This window comes from Diplotaxodon limnothrissa, linkage group LG3 (assembly GCF_057381915.1).
Source record: "Diplotaxodon limnothrissa isolate DT_005_m linkage group LG3, D_limnothrissa_male_GT1.1, whole genome shotgun sequence".
Lineage (NCBI taxonomy): Eukaryota > Metazoa > Chordata > Actinopteri > Cichliformes > Cichlidae > Diplotaxodon > Diplotaxodon limnothrissa.
In genome coordinates this window covers 27610352-27621436 of record NC_140598.1, presented here as the reverse complement: position 1 = coordinate 27621436, position 11085 = coordinate 27610352, and the positions used below count along the sequence as shown (strand labels likewise).

Here is an 11085-nt window from a genome sequence, read left to right as displayed (position 1 = left end):
AGTGTCAGCTGGATGCAGTCAGACAGCAGTGTGAGGCAGAGGAAGCTGCCATCAGCTGCTCTACTTCTACTATCAGTCCACTAGATGGAGCCATGAAGCACACACGACGCATTCACTGACAATAAGAAAAATAAGAAGTCACAGAGACTGCAGCGTGTTGTGCGCTCTGCTGAGAAGGTGATTGGCTGCAGACTCCCATCTCTGCAGGACCTGTGCACCTCCAGGACACTGGGGCGTGCAGCTCGGATCTCAGCTGCCCCTTCTCACCCTGGACACAGTCTGTTTGACCTGCTCCCCTCAGGCAGGAGGCTCCGGTCCATTCGCACCAGAACCTCTCGCCACGAGAACAGTTTCTTCCCCTCTGCTGTTGGACACATGAACAATAACCGTATGATTGTTCCCACCACTAACACATGACCCTACGCTGTGTTCACTGCATCATTCCATGTTTGGCACTGATCACCACCTGCACTCATGTATATATCCTTCTACTTAGCACTTTTAATTCTTATTCTTATTTGTATTTTCATGTCTATTTAAGCGTTTATGACAGTATGTTTGCACTGAAGCACCGCAGCAATTTCCTAATGTTGTAAACCTGCTCAACATTTGGCAATAAAACCCTTTCTGATTCTGATTCTGATTTAATTCTGTAATTTCAGGATAATTGAGGATAGCAAAGAAAAGGAAGGAGGGGGAGGCAGATTTTAACAATAACAGCAGTTTGTTTTCATTTTCCGTTGACTGTGTAGCTTTTATTTAAAGATGAGGTTAAGTTTAGGGGTTACAGGTCTTTCTCCAGTACTGCCTCCCTTCTCCACAGAAGCTGGAGGTGGAAGAGTTAAAGACTAAGATTTTCATTGGGAGTGACTGACAGAATTAGAAATGAGTATATCAGACAAACAGCTGAGGTCAAACACTTAGGACAGACAGTGAGACTGTTGTCTGGGCTTTGGCTCAAATCATGTCTGTGTAAACAGAAATCAATAACTCTTATTTGGTATTATTACATAAAATAAGATTCTAATTTTTAATATTAAACCTTACTAAAACATATTTAAAAATACTACATCCATGTTATTTATTTCAAACATGTTTTCAGTAATTTAATATAATAATTTTGTTTTGTCTAATTAAGTCAGTCTGAATATCAAATCCAGCAACCTTTGTGTTGCTGTCATAACTACTTCCTCTTGAAACAGATGCAATATTTGTAACAAAGGTAACAGGTTTAATTCAGTTCTATAGTTAATGTCTATACCCACCTGCACTGTAATTATAAAGATCCTAAACCTCCAACAGCTGCTGACACTATAACTGGCTATGGTCAAACAGATGTGTCAGTCTGACAGCAGTTACTGTGGTGCAGCAGCTCCTTTCCACCTACTCCACAGACTAATGGAGACAGGAAAATCAAACATCAAATCAGTTTACAGCCATGGAGCTGACACGTGTCACATTTACTAAATCCTGAAATCTCATGAATGAAAAATTCCACTAACAACTTTTCCCTCATGTACAGTATGTCACCAAAGTGAGTACACCCCTCACATGTTTGTAAATATTTTATTATATCATTTCATGGGACAACATTGAAGATATGACACTTTATACGATGTAAAGTACTCCGTGTACAGCTTGTATAACACAGCCATTATTGCCTAGACCGCTAGAAACAAAAGTGAGTACAATAGAAAGACCTCGAGGGTGAGAACTTTAAATTAACACTGTGGCAGGTACATACGCATATTTAAATGATTTCAGTCACTAACAGACAAAACAAGGAAGACATCTGTGGTGGCTGAAACCCCCACCTGAAACATATCCACAGCCAGCAGAGTTATAGTTTTTTTTTTTAATGTCTAATTAGCTTTTACTTGTATTTCTTTTTCACTTTGTGTTTTTAAATGGTAAAAAAGTTTAGTTTCAGTTAGTTTGCTTGTTTCAGTTTATATTTCATGTTTTATTCATTATTGTATTTATGGTGTATGTCAGAGGCTAGACTGATTTAGATTAATGCCCATTTTATAACAAAACTGAACACTAACAGGACATTTCACAATAACTTTTGTGTGTTTTGTAACACTTCTTCCTGTTGGAGTGGAGCCAACAGTTTGTGACGCAGTATTTTAAAGACTGACATATTGAATCTATATCTAACACACATCTACAGAAAATATTCATTTACAAATCCCGCTGCTGTCCCTGTAATATAAACACCGGGAACGCAGAGGTTCAAGCTCAGGACACATTCAGTGTGTTTAGTCTGATTCCCGAACTCTGATCAGACGCACAGAGAGAAAATGGTGGACACACTTGGGCTCGTCGGAAAACATTACACACTGACTTAAGTGGAGAGACTGGAAATAAAAATTGACCTTTATGCTTGAAAAGTTCCCAGTTATGAATACCTCATGTCTGACAATTTCAATGCAAACATTTTTATACTCAGCATATGTCAAATCACCCTAAATTACTGAAAAAATACATAGTTTAACAAATGTATTAGCAGTTATCCCATTACTCATTGATCTCATCCAATGGCATCCTACAAGCAAACAAATGAATTGTTAATTTAATAGTGAAAATAAGAAAGTAACATTTTCAAACACATCTCAGCTTGGTGATGCTTCCTCCGGGTGTGCAAATCACATGTCTCTCTGCAGAGTGGTTTGAGCTCTGCAGGGCGTCATGAATGTCTCTTCCAGATGTTTCCATCATTGTCCATAGGACCAGAGTCCAAATGTATGTAGAATAAACATTCAAACATACCAGTTGGTTTTGTTGTTTGTCAACATGGGTCTCAGCTATCTCCAAAGCTGCAGACCTCATAGGAAACTGCTGTTATCACCACCATAGCTTCTGGTTCCTGTGCTTTTCACAGAATAATGATGTCATCCTTAGACTCCCTCTGCGCTGTCGATGGAGCTTGGCACGCTCCCCTCATTCCTCGAGTTTTCATGTCCCCACGCTGCTGAAGATGATCTCTGATCCTCCTGAAGCCTCTCTCCTGGCCTCAGCTCCCATCCTGTGGACGATCCTCTCAGGGCACTCCTTCTCGTCATGGATAGTCCTGATTTTGGGCCTGCTGGATCTGTCTCAAAACCCTCAGCTTCTCCGCCTTCCTCCTGGTTCAGCTGATTCAGCCGTCACGCCTCGCACTTGGTTGCCCTAGAGTTGGTCAGAGGCTGGAGGTTGAAGTGCGAGCTTAACCTACGGGGGCTCAATCAGCACTTCCCCCTCACCCCTGAAACAACCAAGTGTGAGATTTCTCTATTGCAGGCAGTTTCATGGTCCTTGCTGTGGCTCCAAGGTCTGATCTCATGATGGGCCCCAACCAGCTTGACCTTTGACCTCAATCACTGCCTGGGCTCAGCTATGCCTGGAATGTTTCTCGCTTCTCACTGGGCCTCTTAAGATTTCTCAGGAGATTACTGCTGCACCTGTATTTCCTTGCTAGGAGGGAAAACTTCTATTTGGAGAGCATGTCAACAATCATCAAACCACATTCTTTAGTTCAGTGAACTTCACTTATAGGCCATCAAAGCCTCATCTGAACATGGATGCACCACTTGCATAGGTTTAATACCTGTAAATAAACGGTTAATCACACAAATCACTGCAACAATAATAGTAAACATTGTTTAATGTTAATTCCTGGACCCCTCCTCTTGACGCGTCAACTCATCAAACCTGGATCCCTGTCTTAAAGAAAAAGATTAGCTAGATCATGTCCCAGGCAACATCAGGGCATCTCCTCCGGAGTAGCACCACCCTGGACCTATAACCCTGCAATAAAAGATGTTAGCGTGTGTTGCATATTAAGTTTGCTTAACACCTGGCTCTCCCAGGAGCCTGCATACACACCATCACGGCCTGGAAAGCAAAATCTGGAAGTGAAATCAAACTTCATACCTGTAAACAATTGTATCATAAGAGTAATAAGCATTCAACATCAGCAAGACAAGTGTCATGTGCAGGTTTTCTCAAATCAGTAAACTACAATTATTTCCATAAGTCACCTCAGACATGGATCATCCCATGTACTCAGTCAACATTAATGTAATCAGTGACTGCTCGTAAGCAAAGTCACTCCACTCATATATGACTAGGAGCTTCAAAAGTGGCCAGCTAATGAGCTCCATATTAAACTTGTCCATAAACACTGCATCTCCTATTTGTTTTTCTCATGTCACTTGTCCGCTTTTGCTGAATCCTCCACACGCAGTCACAGAAAAACAAACATTAGCAACACACATTGATTATGGTCAGACACAGGTCAACAGGTTCCAGAGGTGCCATAAAAAAGACCATAAAATCAACCATCCATTGCTGTGGAAAATATGTTATTCATATCATCAAAGTAACGTCACATTTTCCCAAAACACAGTGTAACAGCATCACCACTCATAACCTGTAAACACAGTTTTCCTCACACATAAACCCAGAAATCCTGTAGTAGGAAAAAACATCAACCAGTTGTCCTGGTATAAATCGCATCATCAATTCAAATGAAGAACTGGCATGCTGTAAGAAAAGAAAATGCAAATATTAGCGCTTGCGCAGGCGTATGCATACTTTGTCACAGCTCCCTCTGTGAGCAACACAAGCCTATGAATAACACACCTGATAAATGCACAGACACAGAAAATGGCATTTAAAAGGTTAAATCATCATGCAACCTCGAGTGTTGCTGTCATCTTTCTGCTCCTGTAAAAGGAAACACATGGGTTCATCTGTATCTTTGTCAGGTGGGGGTTAACTTCACACAGTCGTGTTACATCAGTAAAGTCTTGTCAGCTTTTGTCAGCATTTGTCAGCTTTTATCAGTCAGTCAGTTTTTTTCCTCTTTCATTCATTCATTCATACATTCATCCTTTCTTTCTTTGCTGATAGTGGAATCAATTGTCGCATTTAGTTTCCACTCTCAGCAAAATGACGTCATTTCAAAAAGAAAAAGAAGAACTTTAGTTTGGATTACATCGCTGCTGAATCCTTTTTTTTTAGGCTGGGACACTCATTTAATATTGTCCCAAATAAGTAGCTTTCTCCTGAGCCCATTTTAATGTGGAGAAAATTCACTTGTAAGGCTTTCTCGACAGGTCGTATAGCACTTTTAATTTCTGACGTGCAGATCCGCTTAAAGAAAAGAAATAGACAAACAAAATCAGTGTCTGTTCAAAAGATAAAAACAAAAAAATAACAAAGATTATCAAACCAAGCTTCCAGTGCACTGTGAAAGTATCAAAATAAAAAGGCCTTGTTAAGTCATGACACAAACTCCTCATCAACTTCACAACAGGAGAAGAATCATCAGCTAGATTCACTCCAAACCAACCATCAGCTGCACAACACACAACATAACCCTAATATGTCTTATTAGCTATGAGTTTAATCACCAGGTCTGTGCTCTTCACTCATTTAGGCCACACACCCATTTTATTCAGTTTTCCTTTTCCCTTCATCATAAAACATGTGACATGCTGTCATGCACTTCACAAAAGAAGTTTGTTCTGACGTATTCAGAGTTGTGTATCTAAATACAGGATTCACTCGCACATCAAAGCAGGAAACTCAGTGTTTTAGAGCCTCTACTCAACACACAACAAACTCCAACACATCTCATTCACTCGTGCTAGAATTCAGTCACCTTTCATTAATCTAAAACTGATCAACTAATTTGAATCAGCTATTAACCCACTAGGATGACAGGACAACAGAAATGCATGTTCAAAATGTTATCACTAAAAGAGAATTTCCCTCATACAGTAAATTTAGTAGTAAACTTGTGCTGCATCAATCAAGCAGGAAGCTTCTCCCAATTTACTATATTAACAACTAAATTTATTATCTGATCACTGGTTCGTCAAACCAGGATCTTTTTTCCCACAAAAGTTTAAATTGTTGTCCTGCAACCTAGAGAGTCAATTTTTTGCATTGGATAAATTCAGTATTTGATAACAAGTGTCTGCTAAATTGACACTATTTTAACACTGATGAAAGATAACAAGATAATTTTCATTGCATGTGTGTTTGTGTTATTATGCAGGTTTAATGCATGTCTGTGGAGCTGCATCTCCAGCAGAGCATGTTCTCTGCCTTTCCTACACATTTCTCTGCTATTTGATCATTTCTTAACTACTGTGCTATGAGTCCACTGGTTTTTGCATCACACGAGGTGACTTGGACAAGATGATAAACAGACTCACACGCTTAAGATGTTGTCTAATCTTCATAAGCTCTCTTGTGTTTGGAATTGTTAGTAGGGTTAATGTATGTTGTGCTTGTGTGATTTTGTATATGTTTGTATATCTTTCAGACTCCTTCACAATTTTCCAACTTAAGCAGTCAGTTTTCTTTTTCCCCAGGTTTGCTAACCCAAATTTTGATTTCCCACATTTAATAACAAAATTTGTGTTCTCACCACTCTCACTATTGTCCTCTGCCACTTCAATAGTCCAATAGCAGGCAGTTTCTCCTTCAGCTTTGTCCTGTCCCTCCTCTGATGCGGTTGACTTTGTGCTAGTGTCTGAAGTGCTGCCGCTGCCTTCTTGGGCGACTTCTTAGCAGCTGCTGCCGGTTTCTTGGCTTTGTCCGCGGCGGGCTTCTTGGCTTTGCTCTCAGTAGCCTTGTTCATCTTGAAGGATCCGGAGGCCCCGGTGCCCTTGGTCTGCACCAGAGTGCCCTTCGCCACCAGGCTCTTGATGGCGGTCTTGACACGGGCCTTGTTCTTGTCCACATCGTAGCCTCCGGCAGCCAGAGCCTTCTTGAGAGCGGCCACGGACAGGCCGTTGCGCTCCTTGGAAGCGGCCACGGCTTTCACAATCAGCTCGCCCACGCTGAGGCCGACCTTCTTGGGCTTGGAAGTCATCGTCTTCTTCTTCTTGGCCTGAACCTCTGCACAGGGCGCAGGGCGTGTTTATGATGGAGCCTTTCCCACCACAGCGCTGGCACGTTGAACGCATCATGAAGGGTCCATTTCTTTCATGTCGCTAGCCAGCATGCTAGCTTGCTGGCTAAAGTGGCTTGCCCGAGTCACTCAATCCTTTCTGAGCATTTCAACATGCTGCCACCGCCATCTTGCTCGCCCCTCCGTGGAATTCATCCAATCAGACAGGAAGATGGGTTTGCTTTCTTCTGCTGCTGCTGTTTGTCCACATTGCTGCTGCTTTGCTGGGACTTTTTGTGCTCAGGACTTGCTGCTGTCTCTTTATCATGTTATTGCTTTGGAGCTGCATTCCTTATCTTCAGGGAGGAGTGAGCTCGCTTGTGAGGTTGAGAAACACATGGCACTGTAAATAAGTCAGCCAGAAACTTGGCCTGCATGTTTCCAATGATGTTAAACTATAACTTTCTTCCGACCGCTGCATGTGGAAAATTGATTCAGGTCTGCTTTGCACCTGAAAGTGACAAACTAAGACATTTCATTATTATCATCGCTGCTTAATCAACACACATCTCTCTCTCTCTCTGTGTGTGTTTGTGTGAACAATCCTTTCTTAAAAGCATAAAATGACATTGTAGTTGTTTTTCGGCTGATCAACACGAAACCTTTTTCCCATGATTATTTTTCTTCGTCTACAATGTAATTTTTGTCTCTTTTTCACTCTTTTTTTTTTTCGTTACAATAGCTGGTGACCTGCAGAATCACCGCTCTCACTCACAATCAAAGGCAATTACTTTTGCACAGTGCACAAAAACACTGTGATGTCAGACACATTCACACTCACTTTGTCATCTGCATAAATAAATCATATGGCTGGAGATATGTGCCATGCTGATCCATAGGCATGATCACACATTTATTTAACTATTTTCAACCCAACAAAACAAATAAACAAAAACATGATGCTGATGTTATGAACACTCTACACACAAGTCAAGATGCAGGAAAACTGCTCACGGAAACGCTGCACACTCCCTGTTTCCCTCTCTTTGAGCAGTCCTCAGACAGCTGACAATGTGTAGCTTGCTCATCAGCTCAGAAAAAAAAAAAACCGCAACGCAACATCACACAGTAGTTGCATGCTCTGCCCACAGCGGCAAAGTCTTACACTTTCATATTCAATACAGCTTCTCCATCATGTACTTTTAGATGTTTCATACAGGGTTCAGCATATTAGTTGTTTTCACAGGTGTGCTCTTCAAGGCTGGTGTGTTTTCTGAAAACTTCTCTCTCATCTTTATTTAAATACTTTGTGCTGCCAGGAGCAAAGTCCAGCACAAACGTCTGTCTCCCTCCGACTCACTCTTGGTTGCTTAGAAACCCATGATAACAACAACAGTCGGTGTCACAGACCACGTGTTCTGCTCCGCACACACTCACACAACAATAACAACAACAACGACAACAACAACGACAACAACACAAAATAGGCCTATTGTCCAGCACATTCTGGACCCCGCGGAACTTCTCAACGCCCCCCAAAGTGGCGGAGAACTCACCTCTCGCTGCACAAAGTAGCGAGGAACCTCTCGCTCCACAAAGTAGCGAGGAACCTCTCAACGCCCCCCAAAGTGGCGGAGAACTCACCTCTCGCTGCACAAAGTAGCGAGGAACCTCTCAACGCCCCCCAAAGTGGCGGAGACTGCACAACCACACGGTTATAGAGTCGGCCTCTTTAAACTTACTTGGCGTTGCTTAGCGTGTAATATCAGCCTCAGATCCTGCCGATCGTCATTCATCGAGGAGAAAAGACAGACAGTGAATCCACAGGAACTTCCTGGCTGACGTCAGTCTGTCAACGTGCCTCTCCCCCCTCGGTGAATGTCGATTCCAGGGATCCGGCTCTCGAAGGACCAATTAATGATAGGTTTGTAGCTTGTACCTATCCGCTGGAACGTTGAAGACAATATAATTACACTGCAAAGCAAGACACAAGCAGGCTGGTTTACTCATGCATGAGGGAAATCTGGCTGGGGCCAAGTGTCGTCCCACCACCTAGCCTCCGTCAGACTCTCAGCCAGGCTCCCCATAGCACTCCTTTTATTGTGGTTACATGAATATGCATAGGGTCATTAACATATGACATCTTACATAGGTATACATGTGAACAAAGAATAGTGTGTGTGTGTGTGTGTGTGTGTGGTCCAGATGTGACCCTGTGAAGACTCCCCAAAGCTGGTGCCAGGAGCCTAGCGGTCCATCTGAACAAAAGGCTCTTATACTTAAACAGATATACGTGTGTTTGCTATACCATATATCAGCAAGAGAAGATACTGTCACGGTTCTGGGTCCGTTGGACCCAGTATTTTGAGTTTATTATGTTTTGGTTTATTTCTGCTTCATGGATTGTTTTCTTCTCGTAGTGATGATGATGATGATTATTTCTTGTTTCTGTTTATCCGTGCTTAAGGATTTGTTCTCAGTTATATCTCACGTTTAGTTTAGTTCAGATTCCATGTGTCATTCTGTCTGTCTCTCAGTGTAAAGTCTGCATGCTTGTTTTGTAATTCATGTTTCCTGTTTTATTGTGAAAGTCTTTGTCTTATGTTAGTGTGTGCAGCTTAGCTCCCCCGTCTCGTTAGCCCTGATCTCTCCCAGCTGTGTCTCCCTCCTGTTGCCGATTCCCCCGTTACTACCCTGTGTATATAAGCCCTGTGTTTTCCCATGCTCAGTGTCGCGTCGTACCCTCAGAATTATGCCTGTGTGTCCTTGGGCTCAGTGTTCCATCCTCACTCCATGTTTGTTTTTCTGCCAGCAATAAAGCTGAGGTTTTTTGAGTTTCAATTCTGTGTTTGAGTCCTGCATTTGGATCCTCATCTCTGCCTGCCCGCACACAGAGCCCTGACAGATACGGCCTTTCCTAGGAGGTGTGTAATCTATGCCGGAACACTCTGTAGAGGGAGTGAACGCACTCCCCCTTCATGCTACACAGAGCTGTTACAGACCTTCTAGGATGAGACGTTCTTTCAACCTACAAATGATTATACACCTCTAAGCATATATGGTTAAATATTTCTAAGCATAAATGACAATCAACAATACAAATCTAACAACGCGCACTTCACGGACTATGTACGGCAGGTACTACGAAGTACAAGAAGTGAGATGCTTGTGAAATGGGACAGTGTAGCCTTGGTTGCGCTGCTTGGGTTTGCATAGCAACCATGATACTAACCGTGAGAAAAGTTTCATACAGCATTGTTTGACAGAAATGAAGGAGAAAAAATGTTTTTTGTTCATTCATTTTTATGACATCACTTTGATTAGTTGAGTATCTGAGGCTGAGACCACGGGAGTGTGAAACATGATTGTTGGGCTTCATTTCTGTGCTGAACAGTCATTTAAGATTAGTTAGTAAATAATAATTAGTTAATGTTGTTCATGAGACTAAAGCCATCTCACTGTGGTAATGTAAATATAATATGGCCAATATTATAGTATTGTCAGATTATTATGATATATATATATATATATATATATATATATATATATATATATATATATATATATATATATATAAACCTCTTTGGCCGCTCCTTTCTGCCGTATTTTGCGGCAAAATTATCCACACCCACCACCGCGCTATTAATTCTGGGATATATGGGACCACCTGTCAGACCATCCGACAGGTAAAAGGAGCCGTCCTCAAAACAGAAAAATCCCACCTGCTACTGTGGAGGAGTTGTCACTGCTATTGGATACTTTGCTGGAACACAGTAAAGCTGTGGGTCGTGGGAATGACCCATAATGTTTTATCTGGGCAGAGACGGACCTGCTGGTGGGTTTCAGATCAGTGTTCTGCTGCACAATCCAAGCATGTTTCAGCTTGGTACAAACAGATGATGGGACATTTTCCTTCAGGATTAAAAAAAAACATTGTTCATAAATTTCGAAAATAAAATAATAAAAATGGAACAAACGAAAACACACACTGGTATCTCATTTCTGTCTTTCTTTTTCTTTTTTTACATTTGTCAGAAGGTTAACAAACACTCCAGGTTTGGGTTATCTTTGTTCAATATTGAAATTAGTTTAAAATACATGTGTGACAAAAGTCAAGAAGTCGTCAGAGTCACAAATTCATGAGCTTCAAGTTTATCAGAAACCAAAACCATTCAGCTCTGTAAAAAAAAAATGTC

At 41.6% G+C, this 11085-nt stretch overlaps 1 protein-coding gene and 1 pseudogene across 1 annotated transcript in view; one reads left to right on the top strand and one right to left on the bottom strand.

Annotated features, from left to right (window-relative positions):
* The window catches only part of LOC146635172 (neural cell adhesion molecule L1-like), a 640298-nt gene that overhangs the window by 572530 nt on the left and 56683 nt on the right, over positions 1-11085 (top strand). The gene's annotated exons all lie outside the window — the stretch shown is intronic.
* Positions 785-6968, bottom strand: LOC146635175 (histone H1-like; annotated as a pseudogene).